The following is a 25,850-nucleotide window of genomic DNA, read 5'->3' as shown; positions in this document are numbered from 1 at the left end:
AACAACATAAATAATCTGTAGACTAATCCCATCTCCTAATAAGTAGCATCATAGACTCAACGCCTCCACTTTGACAGCCGCCAGACGGCAATCCATCAGTACACACTCGCTTCAATATTATGCCGTACCACGTGGTTTAAAATGTCAGCTGAGTGGCAGGGAAACCTCCGTATAATAAACTTTAAACTGACATTTCCATGACTGTGACAAGGGGATGGTAATGTGGATAAAATCATTTTATATCACTATTAGCCATATATATTATGACATACTCCATTTTCAGATGTAAATGTCTGTTTTCAGCTAATACCTGACTAATCCAATCATTGATTTGCTAAATCTCCTGCAATGACCTCATACACGCAGAGATATTAAAGCAGCAGTAGGTAGAATTGGAGCAAATATGATTAAAAAGGTTATTTTTATAAATGGCCACTATATCCTGGCAGTAGTGCATGAGACAGGTAAACTGAAAAAAAATCATGTGTTTCTGTGTCCTCCGGTGCTCCTAATGGCATCTGCAAGATTTCACAGACCGGAGAAAAACAACCAATCAGAGCCGAGCTGGAGCCTGACGTCTCTGAGCAGCTGTCAATCACTCACAAACTCCAATCAAACGGTCAAAGTAGGCAGCGCTGATCAAATATGAATCAATAATCAGAGTTTGCGAGCGATTTACAGCTGCCTCCGTTGACTGAACAGCCAATAGGAACGCTCTCTCTCTGAAATGACCTGTGATTGGCATAAGTCTCCCGCCACGGGCTAGATTTTCTAAAGCCTGAAAACAGAGCCATGAGGAAGTGCAGAAGTCTAGTTTTCTCTCAGAGCACTTGAACTACCATATGCTGAAAAGTTATTATGGAATTTTTGCCCAATGATGCCAAAAATATTCTGCCTACTGCAGGTTTAAATGGATATTTAACTCAATCAAAACAGTATAACAAAAAACAACAAGTCGATATAATGTCATGGCCCAACTCTAACTGGGAGAGGACTATTTATAGGAAGTTAGAAAAGTCTAAATGTGCATTTTCACTCTTCAGTGTCCCCCATAGCAGGGCTGCCAACGTCACAGCATGAAAAACAGACACCGACAGCACACGGACAGACAAGACAGAGCAGCAGCACCCTAAAACACTGCGGTCAAGTGAGCCGTCGTTTGGATTTTGGGGCACCTTATACCATTGCAGCAATAATTTCTCACATTTTATGCTCATTTTATGCTCAAAACATTCCTGACTATGACCATAAGTCACTTTACCATACATTACTGAACAGGGAAACTCAGCTCAAATGATATTGTAACACATTGAAAATGTCCTCATTTTTAAACTCTCATGAATTAAATAAATAAATGTTTTCAATCAGAGGTTTGCTGAACTTTCCAATGGAGTCATGTTCAGAGTGTCCCTGACTATGACAATGTACAATTTCAAGATATTATACCGGACAGTTTTGGAGAACATTTAAGGGAAAGTTAGCTTAAATTACATTATAACATTCATAATTTCCTCATATTTGAACTGTCATAAAAAAAATCATTAATAGGTTTGCTGACACTTTTAATGGAGTCCTCTTCAGAATGACCCTGACTATTACAATGTCAAATTTGAAGTTATTTCACAGTACACTTTTTTTTTTTGGAAAATTTAATGAAAAATCACCTCAAAATCCATTGTAACAAATGAAAATGTCCCCATGTCAAACTCTTAAAGGTTTGCTGAAATTTTCAATGTGGTCCTGTTCAGGATGTCCCTGACTATGAGTGACCATGTAAAATAGGAAGTAATTTTACTATCACCCTCTGAACTGAATTGAAAAGTTGGCAGCCCTGTCCATAGAAAAGACTGTAATACGGAAATAAATGAATCCAATTCAACTTTGCTGATTTTCTAAAGCACCACCTGTTTGTCCCAGGCCTGCACCAGCCTCCACTATTCATCATTTCTGCCCTTAATTTCACACTGAGCAGCAGTTTTTCTCCTCAAAATCTAAGCTTTTCAAAAACAGTCCCCAGACGGGATAAATATTAAAATGGTTCATTAATATGAACGGGAAAAAACTGAGCTTTTTGGAAACGATAACTTAAGTCTCAGGGATGCACCGATACCAATATCGGATCGGATATCGGGCCGATGCTGACTCAAATAGCTGAATCGGATATCGGTGACAATGCGGACGATCTATTCAAATCAATTCTATGTTTACAGTATACAGTATACTATATATATCATATTCTGGCATTTTAATTCCTGTTTAACTTTTGACCAATTTGTTTCTGCATTTTACACTTGAATTGTAATTCCTTCTTTACCAAGTTGTTGGTGTACGATTTCTTATTTTAATAATAAATAACAAGTCACTAAATTTATGTTAGGTATCTATGTATTTATTTGTTACTTTTTGTTTCATAAAGCGATGTTTAAGTCAAGCCTGTTGTTGCCTTACACATAAAAGAATGATCCCAGTCACTTTTACACTGTGAGGCATGCAGCTTGTTAATTAAACACTGGTATCTAATCGGTACTCGGTATCGGCCACTACCCAAAGCCCAGGTATCGCTATCGGTGTATCCCTAACTCGGATCGGTGCATCCCTAATAAGCCTGCACAGACATTGTTGGGGACTGTGTAGCACCAAGAAGTTTTTCTTAAGAACTTCCTGTGGCCTCTAACTCTCTCTGTGATGACTCATTTAGGTGTTACTACAGCTGACAACACAATACAGGTGTTGTCATTAAGCTGTAATTATGTTGATTTTGTAAGATGACTTTGCAGTCGGAAAATTGTGATTCGACCAGTGGGCAACTCCGGGGTCTGAGAAGTGAAGCCGAATGTTCATTTAGTAAATTATGGTCCCATTTAGAGCAAAATAGACGATAAAGCAGGATATGCTTTAGGGCGTGGCTACCTTGTGATTGCTGCAGCTTCCTCGGCCACCATAACATTAACGACAACAAACGTTAACGTTAGTTGCCAGCGCAAATGTTATTTGCCGTAATTAGAAACTAACCTAACCAACAGTTGAGTACAGCGCTCAATATGCATGCCGCAAACCAGCGTTCATTGAGTATTGTGGAGTTTAACGATAATGTTATTGATATCCAATCTAACTATTAATTCAGGGAGGGAGGAGACCGCCAAATTTATTTCAATATATATTCAATACTTTATTTCAGTAGTGTAAAATTTCCACAGAAGCAGCAACAGGTATCCAAGTTTTCCCCTATACTTATTCTGTAGCGGCGCACCGCTCTGCTCTCATGTTTCACAGAGTGCGTTGGGCTACTCTTGGCATACACACACAAACACAAACTAAAGATAACGTTGTTGTTGGTACCGGTTACAAACAGGCTCGGTAGTGAATATTTGGCTATACTATTTGTAGAATTACATTCCAGTGGTGGCTGCATAGCATTTCTAAAATTGTCACAAAATATTCTGCTTCAATCCATATTTGTTGGTGTTTAGCCTTTCAAAAATAAAATTTTCACAGCGGTAAAAAAACAAAACAGTTTGCTCTCCCTAAATGAAGACTAATTTATAGAAGGATATGTGGAAATTTCTCCCCATTATTTTAATACAATTCAAATTGTGCTTAGAGGAAATTATGGTGTGTGTGTGCTCGTCTCTCTCGGGGCAGGAAGATCAAAAGAGGAGGCAAGCGTGGAATGTTTATTTTATCATTTATATAGAATATATCCTTTAAGTCTGTTTTGTTTTAATAGATTACCAGTGGGTTTTTTTCTTGCCGGATTCACTCGAAGCTTGTGGAAAAAATAGATCAGACAGACGGTGAAACTACCGCTGGGCCCACGTGTGTGTCCAGCTGTGTCGCTTTCAGAGCAAATTAAAGAGCAGGAGAGAAAGCAGGCAAATGAGTATTAAAAGCATTTCATTTCAGAATTGATGCGTCATCTGATCGTCTCTTCTGATCGGCCTTTATAGAGCCCACCAATCAAACTATTTAGAGCGAATATTGGCCGATACAATAACTTTGGTCTAACTAAGCGGTATATTTTCTTTTTCTGATTTGTAATCACAATTGAATTTGTTGTCTAATACCATTTTTGCAGTTTCACAATTGCTTCCTGTAGAAACTTCAAAGATAATCCGCTGTCTAGAGAGTGTGTGTATAGGGCAGAAGAGAAAAATATGTAAATAAGAACAATTAAATAAATAATTTGTTGGGTTGAATTAAAAAAAAAAAAAGTGTGGGTGATCACGTCAGCAGTTTTGTTGTTTGCTGTCAGTAAAAGGGAAGTGATTTGGCCTTTTGCTTATTGTTCAGGCATTTGAGTGGACAGAGTTCCAGACAACATCAACCTGAAAACGCTAATGTGGACACATATTTGTTTGGTTTTTTTTACACATAAATAGCGTTTTCAAAATTAGCCGGCTTACTGTGGACGTAGTGTGCTGCTCTTCTCACCTCCACTATCTCCCGCCAGGCATCCACCAGCCCTCAGCTCAATCTCTCACAGCCTCTGCTGCTCCGGCCCTTGGGAGGACTCATGCAGACCAGTTGATTAAAAATCACTTAGTGGAGAACACAAACAAAGCTGTCAGCCTTTGGCTTGCCCTTGGGATTGGAGTGAGGGGGGAGCAGAGGAGGGGTAGAATGAACAAGAAGAGATGAAGGGGAAGAAGAGACACTTAGCGGGTTCAGTTATATTTGAGAAGTTGGCAAATGCCTCAAACTGGGAACAAGCTAGGATTGTGAAAAACTCATATTATTACCGCATTAACAAATCCAAATTTGTTTTGTACATTTTAATCCAAGTGTTGAAATCGAATCATCATTTCTTCTTTACGTGAAGGATGCTCGACTGAAATAGAAATTGTGCAGTCAAAAGTAACAGGTGATTGTTGTGCTGGATTTAGAGTATTTATTTTCAATGACCCAGGAACATTTCACCAACTCATGCCAAGAACACGTGTCTTTTGCTTCATTTTACTCATCTTAAAATACCACTCCATTTCACGTGTTTAAGCCCATTAAAAGTTTTTTTTAACCTTGTTTGAGTTTAACCAGTAAAGTAAACATTTGATCTGCTTATTACACAGCTGTGTTGTATGCTCAATTCTGATTGGTCAATTACGGCGTTCTATGGTTTGTTAATTCTTTATAGCAGACCATTGCTATGGGCGCAATTCTCATGTCGTCAAATTATTGATTTCTTAAGTAAGTAGCCTTGTAATAAGCAGGATAATGTACAGCGAGCCGGTCATTGTTGTGAAAGAAACCCCTTCAGTTCGATGAGAGACCCCGACGTGCGCCCTGTCGTGGTTTCTTTCATAACAATGACCGGCTCACTGTACATTATCCCTTACTTAATTTATAATGTCACTGCAAGTGGGGACGTCCTTGAATCTTCCTTGGTGGTGTGTTCATGGAAGCTCCGACACAGAGTTGGCTGTCCAGTGGCATTGTGGTTATGAGGTTTGTTGGGAAAATCAAACCCAGAGTACAGTAAATAAACAGGGGCTCATACTGCACCAACAGTTTTCCAAACTGTCCCTGCTCACAACTACAAAATAAGAACCTCTGTATGTTTATTTTTACTGAAATGAAAGGAAATCATATAAATGTGGGGCAGTCTGCTCATCATAGCCTTGAAATGTTTTTTTCCTGGCTCAATTTAACCATTGGCTAACTTTTTCAAGTCACAAGTAGGTGTCAGGGACACATTTAATTTGTGGTCACTGCTCATACATCAGTCATATAATCCAGTACCTCATGGAAAAGGGCAATCCTCACTCGGGCTGTACATAACTAATTAATTTCTCCATTGACGAATCACTCGGTCCACAAAATGTCGACAAATAGAGAAAAATGTCCATTAAAATTTGTGACATATTCAAATAGCCTGTCAAAAAACTCAAAGATATTCCTTTAACAATGATATCAAAATATTTTTTGCTTCGAAAATTACTTGAAAAATTAATCCATTATCAAAATAGTTGTTTTTCTGTCCATCAACTAGTAGATTTATCTACTAATCCTCACGTTATTCACTTAAACAAGGCTAAATCTGTGATCGGGGTTGTGCCACCAAAATAAGACACTGACAGCTGAACAGTTAGTCGATTAATCAATGATAAATTTAAATTAATTGACAGCTATTTTGATAATTGATTCATAGTTTTGTTGCTTTTTTTAGGTGATGTGATCCTAAACAGAATATCTTTAGGTTTCGGACTGGTGGTTGGACAAAAGCAATTTGGCGCCCCCTCACTATTGTCTTACAGTTTATAGACCAAATGATGAATCGATGAATCAAGTAAATATTGTTAGATTAAGCAAAAATGAAAATAATCGTTAGTTGCAGCCAGAGATTAAATCAATTAAATCAAATAAACCGAGCACTAGACACAAGTGAAACATCAAGACATCAAGTTACGGCCGCTCCACAGCCATTACTGTACGAGTCAGTCAGAGGTTCGCTGTTGCAGAACCACACAAGGCAGGAACGGAAACTAGAAGTGTCAACACATGATGACCGTTACTGGTCTGATCGTGCTGTGACACCCATGACGGTCGTAATTATAGTGAGCACACACACGCGCGCACACATAGACATAATGTTGTGCAAACACATTCACATACATGTGCAACAGACACACACACACACACACACACACACACACAGCTGCCACTGACAAGGGTAGGGCAGCACAGCTCCAACGGTCTACTGGCCTTCACTAACAGATGGTAGATCCCACTCGTTCTCCTGACACACACGCACACACACACACACACACACACACACACACACAAACACACACAAAGACCACGAGTGAAGATGTGATATGACACACACATTTGTTGTGTGCAAGTCCTCAATTATAGTCATTTTATGCCCATAATATTCTGGGTTGAAGGACTTACTACTTCTGTGTCCTTTAGCAGGTGCAACATGTTCAAGCTCTTCAACGCAAACTGATCACTGCTGCAAAAACCTTCACCTCCACAGTCCACACTTTGCTGACATTCCTGAGAGAATTAGCACATGATTGATTGGTATTATATCCCAATAAGGACAGGGCCACACACACTACCTAACACTGACCTGTGTAAACACCCTCAGCATATAGGAGCAAGGTTGGAAGTGTCCCTGGGGAGGAAAGTTGAAAGACAAATTGAGAGTACATAGTAAAATAGAGAAGTGCAGACAGACAATGAAAGAGAGATAACAGGTATATGAAGAGAGGAAAAAAAGGGAAACAATGAATATGGAAGTCTCCCAGGCTGCAGGAGCAAAGTCACCCCCTCGGTATCCCCACTGGGGCCTTTAAGGGTCAGCTGAGAACTATAAGAGGCACATTGGTGTCCAGTACATTGCCTGCGCAGACGACTGGAGAAAGAATGGAAGAGACACAACCTTGTTTGGTGAATTATACATACATTCAGGTTATACTCTCTGTCTCATGTCGACCCTCGTCTCCGCTGTTGTGAGTCTCCCATCTTATTTTTGCTGACCTGTATGTGGAAGGGTTGACAGAGGTGAGCACACAATCTCCCGACGCCCAAACACAGAGAATTGAATCACCCCTGGGCTGACCTCCTCGGAGCAACGCTTCGCCTATCTGCACCCCCGTGCTGTCGAGGGGACCGTTTAGGGCAGACGGTGACCCCCGCGTGGCCCCCGGGTCCGTGTGCTCCTCTGCCTCTGCTGCCGGGCAACATGACAACCTATACAAGGCCCTGTCAGACACATGATTGACATGTCGCCGCCCATCTCGACCAACATTCTCACCCGCCTCGGCAAATTACCCCAAAAGCCAGACAGACGACCATATCTTGGCTCCCTATTTGCTCTCTTGTCGTCTTCCGTATGTTGCACACATATTCTGTTTTGGATTAATTGTGTAAGATGATGTTAAACTGGCTGATGCTGCAGGTAATAAGAGATTAGGGATGGGAAAAAAATGGATTCACTTATGTATCGCGATTCTTTTTTTTTTTTTTTACGATTTTGAAATTGATTATTTAATACCAGAATCAATATATTTGCTTCATTTGAGTCTATGTGGAGGTAGCAGGAAGTTACCTCTTTTATCGTTGTAGAGTAACGTGGCGTCATATGCGTTCCCTATCCGTCATCAAAACAAACCGCAGCGAGCCATTGGCGTGCGGTCAAGCCAGCCGCCAATCTCATCTCCGTGGTCAAATCAGCCGACGCTACAACTGTAGAGCACCCATATACTGACATTTATGTTAAATGCATTCAAACGGCCCCGATGGAGCTGACCATGGATGTATAAAGAGAATGGAGCGGACCGGCGAGCTAGCGACAGACTTGATGAAGTAAGCGGAAGTATACACTTGTGGCTACGAAATAAGGTGTTAACAACGGGAACTGTTTATACAAAATACATATATGGAAATAAAAGATTGATTGGATTATATTCACCAGAAGTATAAAACCTTACATGTCCCCTATAAATTAAAATGAAATTGCCACTAATCTGTGAGGGAAATGTCTTTATTCTTTATATTTTTGGGTTACTGGAAAGAAATTAATAAGTAATGCCCGACAGTGACTGATAAATTTGACTCAGGACATCTGTAAATACATACATGCTGAAAATCCATCCATCCATCTAGATAATTTCCAAAGTAAAAGTCCCTAGAAGTGTATGATTAAATTTTTTCCCCATATTCTAGTGTTAAAAAAGTAAACAAAAATCGCAATAAATCATAATATCGAATTGCAATACTTGTAGAATCGCAATACTTATCAAATCGGCACCCAGGTATCGTGATAGTATCGCATTGGGAGATAGGTGTATCGTCGGGGCCCTAGAAGAAATGCATTTTATTTTCTTCCAGGTAGTGCAAGCTGAACCAAGGCCACGAGACAGGCTCAGTTTAAATGGAAGAGCAGGTTATGCGGTGACTAAATCAGAACAAACCGTATGTTATTTAGTCACTTTTAGTTTTTCCATTCCCTATTGTGATTGATTTCGTTACTGCTGCAGGGCAGTCTGATCACGCACCGCTCTTCATAAAACCACAATGTCTCCCATGCCTTTGCCGTTACCTGCGGTGGAGATTGGCGTACACACACACACACACGAACACAACAGCCGCGCATACAGAAAAAAAAAACCCACACACACACGCAAACACAAAGAAAGCAAAAGAGCTACAGTACTCCCTACATCAACAGTGGCCTAGATAAACACAATACACACAAAAGAGTCACCCCATGAAAATAACCCTCCATCTAAGCATCACTGCACTTATCTACTCATAAACATAGGGATAAATCAATTCAGTGAGAAACATATTTTTTTTTTCTCTCATTTGAAATTACAGCTTCGGGACCAAAGCTAGCATGATAGCATAGGTCAAATTCACTAACCTCTTCTCTCCATGGCAACAGTCTACCTCTTACAAAAACAACAAAAAAAAAAAAAAAAAACGGCTCAGTGTGGTTTGCTGAAGTCATTGTGAGACGTTTTTCCATGACCTGCGAATGTGCGTGTCATGAGTGTGTCGGTGTGTCTTTGCACGTGTTTCACAAGGACACGAGAACGCGTAGATGTACATGTGTATACGTTCACATGAAGGTATATCGGCCTATCTGTGTTTCAGAGAGTGTGTGTGTGTGTGATGACAACCCTGTTATCACGGCGTCTGTATTAGCATTGCAGCGTCTCACCGCTTTGTTTTACTCTGACCTGTATAATCAGTGTCACATTAGCAACACAACAAATCAAACGCTGTGAGTTTCACCCCCCCTGCAACCTCTCTCACACACACACACACACACACGCATACACACACACACACACACCGCATGTCCTCCTTCATGCTCCCAGCTGGCCACCATACTGTGTCAAACAGATGCTAATTAATATGATAACTAATACCTATTACACAACATACAAAAGCTCCAAAACCACTAATTTAATTTCTTCTTATTCAAAAGCAGAGAGATGAAATGAATCGAGAAAAACTCTTCTTCCTGTTCGTATCACAGCTAATATCCAAGTGGTTGGATTTAAGTGTACTTGGAGATTTATTAAAAAACAAGCTCAGTTAAAATGAGTTCAACAAGCCCTCGGTTTGGTTTGTTTTACACATTTGGGAGAATAAAAACATAACCATTTCCAAAGGGTTTGAACTCCATAATATATAGAGACTGATTGATTGATAGTATTAAATTATATCTCTATATTATATGAAGCAATAACACTGATTGTATACATGAAATAAGGCGGGATACTTAATGGTCAAGTAGGCCTATGTTCAGATAATTGTCTCTTCTACATCTCTGGCGCCTCATCAAATAATTAGCAGGCCTGTATTTAATATGGTGGTGCAACAGTTCAACAAGCCCACAGTTTGTTTATTTACATCATTGAACAGTTTGGTTTTGTATCCCTAATTAAAATATTATGGCAATTTATTAAATGCTGTTAAAATCATCACACTGTGGTCACTATTGTCAAATTACAATTTTCTATAACAGTAAAGGTTTGTCCTCTAATTGCTATATTTGTGCTATTTAACAAATAAAAACAATGTAATATACTGAAACTGAAATGATTAGTCAATCAAAAATAACCTGCAACTATTAAGTTTCTAAATTGTGAGGTTTTGCTGCTTTTCTTTGTCTTATGTGCAACGCAACAATGTCACTTTTAAGAAAGTGTAAAAGGTATTGTTCCCCTTTTTTTGACATTTAATACAGAAAAGAATTAATCAATTAATCAAGAAAAATAATCTGCAGGCTAACTAATAATGGAAATAATAGTTAGTTGCAGCCCAATAATAAAAGAGTAGTTAAAATCTTCTGAAAGCGAGTGACATTTTGTTAATTACATGCAAAAAAGAAAACACATTTCGCTCATAATAACATACTGTTGCTTTGTCACTTTGCCCAGTTGCATCTGAAGCCAAGGTCGTAAAATGTACTTTAGATTTGGGATAAGGCACGTCACAGACATCAGCTTTTGTTGTTTTTTTTCTAACAACCTTATTTCATGTCTTTTCTCTCTGTTTTGACCTGAAATGACAAAATTCAATTAAACAAGGTTATTAAACAATTAAACATAGTTTTGGATGGCTGTTAGTGATAGTGTGAGGCATTTTCTTTCTCTTGTTGAAGATGTCTTTTAAGGAGATGTCAAAAAATTGAGAAACATGAAAAGATGTTTTTTCCCAGCAATGGTGAGGAGTACAGTAAAGACAGTAAAATATAAAAGCAGAGTGGACAATTAAAATCAAAAAGTACACAGTGCCTTTACAGATCAGCAGCAGTGCAGACTCTCCTTTCCTGATGCACGAGGAGGAAAAGTCAGCATCCGCTCAGCTCCTTCTACTGTAAACCCTCCAGTGTTGGGGAAAAAAAGAGAAGAAGAAAGAAGAAGAAGAAGAGAGGAAGGAAGAAATTGAGAAGAGGGGAGAAAAAACAGAGGAAGGAAGGGAGAGAAGACAGACGGAGACAGATGGGCAAAAAGACAAGTGCGGAAAGACAGCCGGGAAGAGGGAGCTGAAAGGAGAAGGAGAGGAGATGGAGGGATAGATTGAGCGAGGAGAAGGAGGCGTACTGTAGGAGATCCAGCTGACATTAGCGGGTGAGTTTATGAGATGTGATGATTAGCCAAATCCTGCTAATCAATGACACATTCACATGGGTTCCTGCTCTGTTGCTAAACACTAATTGGTCTATTCTGCGGCAAATAGGGAGATGCTGTTTCCCCACTTCACTGTGAGCAATGCGAGCTGACACGGGGGCACATGTGGGCGCGCACACACACACACACCCACCCACACACACACACACACACACACACACGTGTCAAACGTTACTTGCATGCACGTACTGTACATCTGTAGCAGATTCTGGTACATAAAAGGTCAAATTGAGACTGATTCAATTTGAGAGTGGATGAGGAGCAGAGGATCCTGCTCGACTTGCTCCAACAATAAGGAGAGAATGGGATCCGAGAGCGGCCCAGTTGAACCAGCAGAGGGGGTGGGGAAGGGGTGGGGAGGGGGGCTGGAGACGGAGCCTTAAATTCAATTTCACTTTGTTGAGTATTTAGATAATGTCTCCTAATGTAATGCCGGGGCCATGAGTGGATCCACAGTATAGCCGCAGCAGTCGTTAATCACAATGCAGCAGCAGCGCCACCACTGTCCGAGGACAGGTACTGCATCACTGAGCTGCAGGCTGAAACCACACACACCTGAAGACTGGATACAGGGACTGTACCTGGAGCATAAGTCTAAATATATATATATATAACGTTCATGTAAATAACGTTTTTCTATTAAAATCATCTACAGAACCTACAAATTATAAATATATATATTAGAGTTTGAATATATAGATTGTGCAATAACATTTACATATTATCCATCACTGTCAAATGTAAATTGAAGTTGTCTATATATTATCCATAGATGTGTATATGCATGTGCTGAACATAAAACACTAAACTAACTATTGTATTACCGATGCAAAAAATAATTACAGCACTATTTTTAACAGTTTGACCTGTATAGATATTATTTGTTGTTTTTATTAATATACAGCTTCTCACCTACTTGTCTGCACATAATAGTTATGTTTAATTGAGCTGCAACTTGGGTTATTTTCATTATCGATTAACCTGCCGATTATTTTCTAGATTAAATCAATTAATCTATAAAATGTCAGAAAAATTGTAAAAAAAAATGTCCATCCCAGTTTGTCAAAGACCGAGATGATGTCTCTAACTGTCTTGTTTTGTTCAAAAACCAAAGATGTTAAGTTTAATGATATAATATAATATATATAACAGGGAAAAGCAGGAAATCTCCATATTTGAGAGACTGAAAAGAGCATTTTTTGCCATTTTTGCATGAAAATTAATAATGATTTGATTATCAAAATAGCTGACGATTATTTCTCGATTAGTCAACCAATCGTTGACGCTCAAGTTTAATCTTTGCTCGGATTTGTTGTCCTTGTTTTGGCTGTATATTAATGTTTATAAGACAGCAGCCACTAGAAACCAGTCATATTCTTTGTTTGTGTAAATATACTCAGCCAATAAAGTTGAGTCTGGTTCTGATTACTGAGTAAAAGTGAGCTTCATAAAACTTGAATCTGTGGAGTTAATCACTGATTAGGCTGATCCCATTCTATGAAGCACTGACATAATAATTTTGCAGTAATTATTAAGACAGTATGCTAATAAAAATAATCCCAACAAGTCAATAAATATTATTTGTAGTTCCTGAAAAACATATGTATACAGTATATGTATTGTTTTATAAGTCCATCAATTAGTCAGAGCAATAATTTTGACATCAATTCTTTAGGTAATTTTTCAAGCTAAAAGGCCAAAGTTTATTATTATTATTATTATTATTATTATTGTTATTATTATTGTTATTATTATTATTATTATTATTTCTAGCCTTCCCAGTGCTATTCTTTTTGTTTTATATCACTGAAAACGGAATATTTTTGGCTAGACAAAACAAGCAGCTTTGGGAATCAGTCATTTTTCTGACATTTCATAGATTAAACAGTCAATCGATTACTCAACAGAAAAAAATCAAGAGTATTCAATAATGAAAATAATCATTAGTTGCAGTCCTATTAGTCACAGTATTTTCATAAATTACTCTTACTATAGAGCCCCTCACCTTGGAGGATGGTATTGTCATAATATTTTCACATACACATCTCTCAATCTTTCTCACACGCACACATACAGCACATCCACACCCACAACCCGATGAGTGCGGTCAATGCGGGGTGTATTCCTCTCTCAGTGAGTGCCGGTGGTTAACAGTGCTTTGCGTTGAAGAGGAGGACAAGAGGAGGGTTCACTCAAACACATGACTGTTACTACCTAAATATTAGTGCAGGGACTCTCCCTCTCTCTCTCTCTCTCCCTCTCTCTCTCTCTCTCTCTCTGAGTGTGCCTCAGTATGTGATAGTGTGTCTGTGCACATGTGTGTGTGTGTGGATGTAATTATGTGCAGAGGAGAGGCTGTTTGGGGTAAATAGAGTTGCAATTATTCTTTTAACCTGTTAGATTGTCAGCCCCACTAACACACGGGGCCAGGAGCAGACAGACAGATAAGTACTGCATTTAGAGACAAACAGTGGCACACATTTAACTCAAAACTAAATTCCTCCATGACATGTATTATCAGAAACGGGATTTTGTTTTCCAGTCAGAATGAACGGATTTTAATGATGCGTCTGTAAATGAGACACTAATATATTAATTCAAAACAACAACAACAACATTTTATTATTTCTTTATATTGTACATTTGTAGCACCTGTGACCCTGAACAGATTGAAGTTAAAAAACGAATGATTTATGTAAGGATATATTTTGTTGTATTTGTATTTTCAAAACCCTTGAAGGAGTGTTTAAAGCAGGTGCTAATATTACTGCTATAAGTGATTTGATTGCTGTGTGTCAAGACATGATATCATTGAATTGATTTCATTTGCGATACACTCGCTGCTGTTCACAGCTGTTTGACTGAGCTGAAGTGTAATGCTCCATCAGCAGCAAATGGAGTAACCCATTCAACACCACTACCGCCGCATTAGAGACAGGAAGTACATTTTATTCTCCCTCAATACTTTCTAAATGGTCTCATGGCAAAACGTGATGACTAGCTTTTGAATTATTACATCTTTCTGCAAAGTATTCAGGTGGGAGGAGAGGGTAATTCAGACCTTATTTTATGTTATCAAGTAAATAAGTCAGAAACTCATTAACCAGATGTTTCAAAGCACAAAAAGAAAAGCACATAAATATCCATTATCACCTGTTCGTAATCTCAAATACATTTTAAAGAAATATTACAGCATTTTTCCCCTCTCACTTTCTCTTGTTATATTTTGCACACATACACACACACACACACACACACACACACATAACACACCACAGGCTAATAATGTTATCGGCTCAGATCACCAACTCAGCAGATCTCAACCGCATGTCACATACGATAACTCAACGCATGCACACACACACACAGATGCAGAGTTTGGTGGCCCTTGTCAATAGGACGTTAAGGGTTTTGGCACTAATGACCAGTGTAGAGATAAGAGAGGAGAGGTTAATGTGTTGCTGTGGGTGATCAAGATAAGACCGATCCCTTTAAGCCTGCGGACAATGAGACAGTGAGAAAGGGAGAGAGGATACAAAAACCAGGAGGGAAAAAGGTGGAAAAAAAATATATAGAAATAAGAAAAAAAGCCTTGTAGACAACACGGAGCTGTTTGTGTAAGACTCACCGCCACATGTAAACTACGGTTTATCATATTTGATGTAAGTGGATTTATTTATGCAGATTCAGTCCATCAGGGCTGCACACATAAATATGCACACGGCACAGCAGAGAGCACTAAACACTAAAAAACTCAATAGCCACCACCACCGACCGACCAATCCAGCTTTTCACTGAATGGGTTATCAGTGCGGCTCAAAAGACAAATATACGACCCTGTCTCGCATTCAAAAGGGGCTTTATTTGGAAGCTTTCTTTGTGCCGGTCAGTATATGTGTGTGTGTAAATACATCTACAGTACGTGTGTGTGTTTGTATCTCTGGTGATTTGTTCGTTCAAAGTATTCTTAGCATCAGGGGGTAGACCCAATTTATTGTGATTGCTATGTTTAAGGACTATTTGTTAGTACTTGTTCAGCCTTAACAGGCACTCAATGCATGCATATATGTATCTCTACACGCACACACCTTCCTCCCTGCGAGTGAAAGTAACATAAAATGGCTCCCCCACTCCCGCCCTCCATCCCCCCCTCCACCCCCCCATCTGTGCGGCCGGCTGGGTCGGCTGACATTTGGACACTTGTCAATCATCTCTTTCAATAGCCAAGCGGCAGGAAAAATGGAGTCGGGGGGTCAGCAACTCAGTGTATCGCCATGGCAACAACTGCACTGAAGTTCATAGCCTGCTGGGACTGTAGTTCTAAGTGTGTGCATGAGTGTGTGTGTGTGTGTGTGTGTGTGTCTGTGTGTCTGTGTGAGAATGTCCATTTTTGCTTCTGGTTCGAGTGTGTGTGCGTGCCTCCTTGTGTGTCCAATTGTTCCCCATCAGCCAGAGGCAAATACTCCTCCCATTTTAGCTCTCACCTTGCAACCTCACATGCAGCTTTAGCCTTTTCTCCCCCCTTCCCTCTCTCTTTTTTTTTTTTTTTTTACCTCCCTCCCCTAACCAGCAGGTCAAGGAACAAGGCCCTGCAGGAAGTACAGCATCCAAAAAAAAGAAGAGTACTTAACCTTTCGCCACCTTGGCCTCTCCCTCTCTTTCCCCTTTGCCTCTCACCATTTTCCTCTTCTTGCCGGTGTGTGTGTGTGTGTGTGTGTTTCATTTCTATCTTCCACTTGCACCCGCTACGTCATCTACTGTAATTGTTTTCTCATCTTCAATAGTCGTGCTTTCATCTGCTTGCCAGCGCTGCATATGGACTTTGTTGTTGAGTGGGTGAAAGCGTGCATGTGTTATCCCATACTGTGGTTCACATGTACAAGCGGCCTCGTGTTCAGCCAAAGCACAAGAAAACAGGGTGATTGAGCCCACAAACACATCCACAACAAACTACGTGGAGTCTGCGCCGCTGGTGGTCTGTTTATGGGATGAATGCGAAGGATAATTTGTGTTCTCAGTCAGGGAAAATAGCTCAGATTGAGCCTCGGAGGACAATCCACTGACCCGTTTACCGAACACTTATCGCAGAGAGGTTCACCAGCACTATTCATCCTCCTGGGGCTCCAGCAGCCACACACAAGCAGGCAACTAGTCCCTCCTATCTACCCAGACTATAATGACAGCGCGATGTGCAGTGACAGCAGCCACACAGAAAATGAATTTAATACAATGCTCCAAATGGCATGAAAACCTGTAGCTCTGGGAATAAATACCTCTCATGAAAATGTTGACACACACATTTACACAGCAGCTTGTTGCAGATTTTAGGGATTTGATGATAGTTTAGTTAGAGGGCTGGACGCCAAACTTCTGTTGCATTAGATTTGAGCACAATTGTTTCTTTTTGGCACAATAAAAAAATGCCTATTGGAAAAAACAAAGCACCGGCCGCGGGAGTAAAAAAATGAAAATAAAAAAGTACACAGGTTGCTAGATGTATGTTAATTTTCTGTCCTTCCTCGTACTGTAACTAGTGACTTTTATGAGTAAAATCTGCTGCTAATAGCTGTTTGATGTGGATTAACATGCTCCATTACCCCAATGTACCAACACTGCCAGAGTCATTACAGAGCACACACACACACACAGAGAAATACACGCTCCATGACACAGACACCAACGCTGCTCCATCCAAATCTCCCCCTGACAACGCGTGCAACACACACACACACACTTCTTCGTCCAACACTCTCCCTCATCTGAGTCCCATCAATGGACAAGGCCTGACAGGAATGGCGTAATTCTGGGGGATAATTCATGGATAATTTTGGGATAATCTCCAGCAAACCATTCGGAGCGCTGCCACCCAGTTTGCCCGCAGCCTGATTACCAGGCGCCGAATGCCAGCCACTTGTAGTGACCAGCACCGCCAGCAACCACTTTGCTGCATGCAAATAAACAAAACAAACAAGGACCTCAAGCAGGGAAACATCCAGCTCCGCTATAGCACAGATACTCACTAAATACTGCAGGTTAATGAAAAGACACACACACACACACACACACACGAAGGATAGAGGCAAACAAATCCAAAAACACCAATGTGAAGACATCTTGTTATATGCAAAAGCATACATGTGGAGAGCATAAACACCAAGCCCCTTCCATGCCCCCCAACACACACACACACACACACACAGATCCAGACAGCTGAGGGGATTTTCATTATGTGTGATTGCCATCTCGTGGTAGGAGTAACTATATTAAGAATACATGCATAACCTTTACTGTGACATGCAATTAAATATTCAAGTCTACAGTCTTAGCCAAGACCAAAACATAAAGGGAATTTCTCCGCTTTTTCTTTCAGGGACTTCAACCTGCCTGCTGAGATTAAGCTGGTGAAAGTATCATTTTAAATATCTAAAACACTGCTAAAGCATTAAAAACAGAGCATTCACACTAATTTACTAATTAACTTTATATTATATAGTCACATTGTTGAGATCAATTCATTTGCGTAAACACCATGTGCACACGCAGGCAAGTAAACCAAGAGAATGTCATATGTTCAGCTGTATGCTGAATTTGGTCTCATGGTGGAATGAGCAAGAGGTGAGGTGCTGCAATTGTGGTTTATATGTTGATAAATACTGACATCTAGTGGCTCAATCTAAAAACTCAGGGTACCAAGTGCACAAGGATCACACATTTGGACCTAAGTAAAGTAAATACCACCACCTCTTGGCCAATACACCCATCTAACAACAAGGAAAAGAAGGCTAAATGCATTGTTTAAACAATTATGTCCCATCAGTCAGTAAAACAAATATTTAGAGAACATTTTAATCTTCCCATATAAATCATAAATAAAAGAACTGCTGTGCATTCTTAAGAGGATACAAAGTGATATGTTAACTGTCCTGTTAACACCAGGACTAATTAATTATATAATTAAATGTGACATTTTCTGTTCTCTGAATACCTTAGCGACTCCTTCACTGCTAAGAAGTTGCACATAGTGTTGACATAACTTTCATGAGAAAGACTTGGTGTGGACTGGACCACAGTTAAACCACGTGGATTACTTCGGACACTTGACATTGCACTTCATTGCATTTTCCCTCCATACTGTGTGCACACATGCAGATCAAATCTTTCCTGTATGTGCAGGAGCATGCAAACTTCCCTGACACACTCTGACAGACAGACAGACGCACACAAACTCAGTTCAAGTCCACCCACTTCAAATGCCGTGCCAGGTTTACTCACCATTAGTTAAGACATCTATCTCTTTAGGCAGTAAAATCAAATCAGACGTGTTTACAGTTTCAGTTTTGCATTCATGTCCTCAACAATCCTCTCCCTCCACTGTCACAAAACTCTGTCCAGGATTATACTGTTCGTCAAAAAGATATGAGGAAAAAAAAAATCTGAAGTCAAGGTTGCAGCACAGAGGAAGCATCCAGAGGAATGGGGGGTCTCCAGTTGCACAGTTTGTAGGAATCACTCCCCCAATGAAATGGGTAAAAAAGCCTGTGACATGAACTGTGACAGCTGCTCAGAGCAGATACAGGAAGCGGGGTCCCCTTCGGTCAGTCCGTCACTCCACAGAGCACTTAAGTCCAGCACTTGTTTTGGTCCTTCTGTTTGAGAATGTCGGACAGAGAAACTCTTTAAGTTTGAGTGTGTACTCAGCTGAGGATCATCTCACAGAAGCAGCTATGACCTGTGCGATTACAGACGATAATAGTGAGAGATAATCTACGCAGACTGATGCATCAAAGTGGCATGAAAGCTCACCTGTTTTTCTCAGCCACCCCATCGTGTCTCCAGGCGGTGAAAGCCCTCCTGTCAGTTTCATAGACACACTGGTCTCCTCTCTCTCGTCTTTCCCCCTCGCCTGTTAGACACTGACTGCTTTGCTCTGCTTCATCTCTGCACTTGACCAATCCACTCCATCAGCTCCACCGCTCTCAACTCCACACAGATTTGCACTGTGCAACCTATTCCATTTTTGAGATACTCTCGCTCACTTGCCTTCTCCCCCCACCGCTGCCAAACCAGTCACCTGTAGGCTTGGGAGTACTCAAAGCCATTTCCCAATCTCCCGCCCTCCTCGCCTAATTCTTATCTTGTCCATCTCCCTCCTATTCCCGTCATTTTCACCCCCAACTCCCACTCCGTTTTCACTCCTGCCCACTTTTAGTCCTTTCACTTCCTCTAATAAGTCCTCTGCCTCTACCCAACCATTACCAATTTTCTCTGACCCACTATTTGCTATTAGCCCCTAGTCTTCCTCCTCCCCTTCCTCTCATCCCTCCACTCTCCATCCGTGTCTCTGCCTATCCTCCTTATATATCCTCAGCCTTCGCTTTGCCTTCTCCCCATCTCCAGCAGCATGAATATATTATTATCTACACAATGGGGCCCTGCTTATTGTTTATGAATTACCAGCCTTGCGGCCAAACAAAGCCTATTTTCATAAGAAACCTCCATTTCATTTCAGCTCCAATTAGATTGGGGGCTAAAGAATAGGAGTCCTCAGGCCTCAGCCCCTAAGGATGGCAGGTCCATTCAGCTTCATTCAATGGGGCCTTATTGCTTTCCCATACAAAAGAGCACGTGGACGGGCTTTCAGACTGAAACACCAACCAAAAATGACTGGGAGACAGTACTGTACAATAACAAATCTTTAAAGAAAGGACACTGAGTGCTTATCCTCCCATCCATCAATTCATCCCTCACTCTTCGCTTTCTTCTTCTCCTCTGTTCGTATATTGTAAGACCTGGACATTAATGACAGACAGTTGAAAGAGAAAGGGAGTGAAAGAAAGAGAAGAAGAAAGAGGCAGAGCAGCTCAGTTTTTCACAATACATGTCAAGTCTAAATGATCACTGGCTGCTGAATAGACAGATGGAAGGGAAAAGAAGTGAGTCGTGTGTGTGTGTGTGTGTGTGTACAGCTGATTGATTCTCTGCTTTGAAAAGAGAGAGAAAGGAGTGAAGGAAAGAGAGAGGAAGACCTTGATGCTTTTTCTGCGCTCCACAATAGTCGGGGAGTCTGAGCTGTATTGTGGAGCACCCACAGTGACAAGCTGTCACTCCATCCCGGTATAGGAAGAAAGAGGCAGAGAGAGTAAAGAGGGGCTGGGGCAGGTCAGAACCCTGATAATACACGTCGGCCTCTTCAATTCACAAGTTTCTCACCAACCAGACACTTGACAGGAAGAAGAAGGCTCTTAAGTTTTGTCGTGGTAAAGTGGGAGTCGAAAGAAAGGAAAGTTGGAGCCCAAGTGTTACAGCAATAAGCTTCCACCTGGAAAAGAAGGTAACATCAGCTAAGAGACCTGCAGGTAAACTTCCCAGTAGCGAAGCAGCGGCTCTTTTCACACTCTGGTTCATTACTGGGGACTGAGTGGCAGTCGGCCAGCCAAACACTGCGAGAGTGTCGGGCCAACAAGGTCAGAGCTCGACAGCGCTGGCCCGGCTTTATCTGCCGAGATCTGCTTCACAGGATGAATGGGAATTGTGCCTTTGTTGTTCCGATGAAGTAATATTCAACGTGAAACAAAAGGCAACTGTTTTCATTCCTAATGAGTGGACAAGGTGAGAGTCACAGTGAAAAGGTTGACATCTGTGCTTATTCATCCAACAGCAGCAGAATGGGATCATCTCCCCCCACAAAAGCTCGTCGCGATTATCAGGGTACACAAAAGATTTCAATAGGCCGGTCATTTCAAAAAGAGGTGGCACGCACACAAACACACACAATGAATGTTTTTTTTTTGTTAGGTCAACGACAAGATGCAATCAATATCATTGCCATGCGAACCTATTTTCTGCACTTTTTCCATTTATTTCAAAATGCCACCATGTGTCATTTTCATGTTCCAACTTCAATTCATTCAGCCAGCTCATGTGGAACGATTCATAATGCGAATATTGAATATGTATTCACATAAGTCTGATCGTCATCACCTGCAAACATACACGTTCTTCAGCAACAGCAGAGATCGGAGAGTGATGATAAAACCAACTAACTGAGAGCTAACGAGCAGATACTGGGGCCAAGATGAATTTCTACATGAGAAATAGCTTTATTTAGTTATCACCGTCTCGAACACTAAATATTACAAGGAAAAAATTCAGAGAATGCTGAACTGAATGCGCTCAAGTTGAGAACTATTGAGAATTGCCAATCTGACACCAAATCCATGCACAATAATAACACAAGCACAAAACAAAGCAAGCCATGATACATAAAAAACAACCTGCACATGTCCAGATCAATCACACATTATTGACAGAAGATAAAGTCAGCTGCTCTGACCAGAGAGGAGCAGCACACGCATTTAAAATAACCAATGACAGGACATTAGATTTCAATTTGACTCGAAATGTTGTGGCCTATGGGGAAGCACAGGTCTCTTTTGGGGAAGGTAAGCCCCAACACCTGGCTCCTGTGTAATTCCAACACTGATAAGGTGACAATATGTTAATGTTTTTTAACAGCTTGTTCAGTTGCCCCCAAGTGGCCAAAGAAAATATATTAATATTGCTTAAACTTAAGCATATGGTGCCTTCAAATGGGGTCGTGTTTACCTTGTTCATGAGAAGAGTCCATATGAACGCCCCCCTCTTGTGGTATTCACAACCTTGTAAGTGGAAAGTTTCTGAAAGCTCCAAGTTCATAAGTTGTGACGTGTTTGTTGACGTCAGAAATGGCGGAGGCCATGGAAGTTCATTTTTCGGTACATAATAAGTGAATATATTGTAATTTTAGTCGTATATTGTTATTATATTGAACTATTATATATTCATTTTATAATATGTCTGAGGAAAATGTTGATATTCCCAACAGCCTCATCTTTTTCCTCTGTCATTATGCCTTTGCATTTCTTGCATTATGTTTCCCACTTGCTCGCTTGCTAAATTGTTAGCCTCTGTGGCTTCTAGACACCGACAGTAACGTTAATATTGCCGTTGTTTAACAGCGGTGTTCTCACGACTTAACCACTTGAACGGCATGCATATTGTGTACACGACTTCCCATGTTGCAAACACAAGCTCACGAGTTTCATTTGAAGGCACCAATACTTAGTGTTGATAAGCAGCAGGTGACCATCAGTTCAGCAGTGTAAACTGTAGAACGAAGGCCCAGCAGCAGCCTCAGCCATATTGCCAAGTACAAAAACATCAACTGAACAGAACCAAGACATCTCAAGATATACAGTATCTGTTTGCACAAGCAGCACATATCTGGCTTGGTGAAGAGTAGTAGTTATCGTCGAGTTATCCCTGAAGTTGTTTGGGAACAGGTGCTGCTGAAGGTCCGACTCTGCCAACAGAGAGGAAAACTCTTCTTCAGGCTTAAAGGGACTGTTTGTAACTTCTTACACGTATAAATCAATCTGGGTTGGTTTCCCATGCGTGCTCGCTTGTGGCTACGCTGTTCAAACTCAGACTCCAACACAAACTACACGGAAGCACCAAAACAGCAAAGTTATATCTAGTGAAGCCCGTCTTGCCAAACAGTGTTGGCCACGGTCGGAGGACGCGGGGGAGACCATAGCTTTGGTCTCCAGGGCCGGAGTCTCTTCTGTACTCTGCTCCTCTGCTCCTCTGCCTGCATGCCTTCAGTTACACACCGCGCTCGTTCTCGCTATTTCGCTCCACTCTCACATTTATACACACACACTCCACACTGCAGGAGAGTTAGTAGCTCTGAGAATATCTAGTGAATGTACAATGGACGTTTGTGCAGAAATAAATGCTGCAGCTCCTCCAGACCAACAGAGGTTTCCCGTGTCTTGTGAAGTGACGGGGCTCCGCAATGAGTAACGTTATCGTCTCTGACCAAAACTCCGGTGTCTCCCCTGTTCCCTGAGGCTGAGGCAGGAAAAGCCAGCACTAGGATCAGCAGTGATTCATGGAGGGACCTTCGTCTGGTCAGCTAACATTACTGCCAAGCAGCTGAAATATAGAGTGATATTGTGGTTTTAGCTGACGTGTGCCGCCTCACTGTTTTGAACGATGCTCGTTCATGTCTACGTAGAGCGAGCACAAGCGCGAGCAACAGGAAGCTGACTTTTCGTTGACTTAACGGCCACAGGTGTCGCTGTTAACAAGCAATTTATGATTCTTACAAACAGTCCCCTTAAACCAAGCAAAAATGAGTCCGTAAATACTAGCAACAGCGACAGACAGGACGGAATACACACTTGTTAACATGCTAGTTTGCTGTGAAATGTTACCTCGGCAGCAGCAGTAGTGTTTGAACAGTTAACAAATAACGTTAAACAGTGCAAGGGAAACATAGCGGACGGAAGTAGTTTTAAAACAGACCGCCTTTCTCTTACGAAGGGTGTGTTGGATGCTGTGGCAGTGTATTGCGTGTGGGTGGAGTGACACAACTAGTTCACAACCTTTTCACATCTATCAATAAACTGTTCATCTGTCAAATGTTTCAAAAGTCGCTTAAAGGGTCATTTAATTGCTGTCTTGTAATTGCTTTTCCCCATGTTGTCCATGTATCTGTTTTTATGTTTTTTATTTTTTTCCCACTCACAATATTGTTTGGTTAGGGTTTCCCAATGTCTTTATAGATATTGAAATCAATATCCTCCTCACAAACACTAACCATACACTTCCACGCAACACACACACACTTATCTTTTTTGATATATTTACTGTATTGTTATTGTTGTTATTATATATATATCTTGTCCTAATTGTTTGTTATCACTATTATGTAGTCATATTATTTCTTTATATTAATCTTGTCTCTAGGTAGAGGCTTCAGATAAGCCCAGTGTGTTTTTTGCCTCTTCCTGCACTGTTTATTATTCATTGATTTTTTTGTGTTATGTATAATCTTAAATTGTGCAAAACAAATAAACAAATAAACAAATAAACCTGCTTCGCAAAACCAAAAGTTTGATCAAAAAAGAGAAAAGGAATACAATATGAGGCTAATACTTACCACATTAGCACATTACCATTACAAATACCCTCAAATATCAAAGCCAAACACTCCTTACCTGAACAGTGCCTGAAGCAAGACACTACCATCTTGCAGGCTGCATCTTGCTATCATGAGCCACCTGGCTGCTGCTTAGCTCCCTGGTAGCTGTTTGGCTAAAAAGACACAACTAACCACCCAGCTGCTCGGTTAGCTCCATGGTAGCTGTTTGCAATATAAAAATGCAATATAGTTATCATTGCAGCAACTTAAGGATGATTAACATTCACAACAAGTCAAAAAAAACATAAAAATGTCCTGCACGTGTAGGCCTAAAGAAAAAACTGAATCCAAGCAGAAATTATGTTTTTTCCACTTGTTTTAATTTGTTTTAAATATATATATATTCTCATTAACACATCTCATTCTCACATTCTCATTAACAGAGGTACAAACAGATACATAAATTGAAAAAAAAGACAAAAAGAAGACAAAACAAAAATAATTGCATATACATTTCATAATGCCAGAGTTAATGTTATATACATTATATTATATTCATTTAATAATTTAAAAGTCTTAATGGATTTTTTGTTTTTAACATTGGGAAATAGTCTCTATTTCGAGTCCACAGAAATAAGATAAGATAAGATAAGATAAGATAAGATATTCCTTTATTAGTCCCGCAGTGGGGAAATGTGCAGTGTACAGCAGCAAAGGGGATAATGCAAAAAAAAAACAAGATGCATCAGCTAACACAGTAAAAAAGAGCTAAACAAAGTGTAACAAAATATGAACCATTTAAATAGGAAGTATAAAAATAGGAGCAGTATATATATATATATATAATCAAAATTTAATATCCAGCTTGAATCTTTCTAACTCAAGTTTTACCAGGTTAACTTTATGTAATATCTTAAAAGACACTTCCTTAAGTTTGTTATTGATACAGTATTTATCACACATTTTCCAAGCTTTCTCCCACCAAATATCCTCAACTAAGGAAGACCAAACACATCTACATGAAGGGACAGAAACAGGAAGTGTGTTTCTAATATTTTTGTTATAGCACTTCTCTGTCAGTATATTAGTATCTCCAATATAAATATTTTAGACACAATCTTCTGAATTAAAAGGTTGACTGCTTCATTGTTTAGCACGTTTATTTATTTATTTTTTTTAATTATTATTTTTTTAATTATTATTTATTTTATTTTTGTATTTATTTTAAATTT

General features: G+C 40.2%; 1 protein-coding gene across 3 annotated transcripts in view; it reads right to left on the bottom strand.

Annotated features, from left to right (window-relative positions):
- The window catches only part of sox1a (SRY-box transcription factor 1a), a 95,061-nt gene extending 75,077 nt beyond the window's left edge, over positions 1-19,984 (bottom strand). Inside the window, exons 1-2 of one of the 3 annotated variants that reach the window (XR_005209538.1) lie at positions 19,455-19,984; positions 18,924-19,380 (exon numbers count right to left, since the gene is read on the bottom strand). The gene's annotated coding sequence lies outside the window, so the exon portion shown is untranslated. The remainder of the gene's footprint in view (positions 1-18,923; positions 19,381-19,454) is intronic. The other 2 variants (XR_005209537.1, XR_005209539.1) reach the window with 2 other exon arrangements.
- Between the last annotated feature and the right edge of the window lie 5,866 nt (positions 19,985-25,850).

This window comes from Sebastes umbrosus, chromosome 13 (assembly GCF_015220745.1).
Source record: "Sebastes umbrosus isolate fSebUmb1 chromosome 13, fSebUmb1.pri, whole genome shotgun sequence".
Classification (NCBI taxonomy): domain Eukaryota; kingdom Metazoa; phylum Chordata; class Actinopteri; order Perciformes; family Sebastidae; genus Sebastes; species Sebastes umbrosus.
Note: the sequence above shows the minus strand (reverse complement) of the source record. Positions and strands in the feature narration are given on the sequence as shown.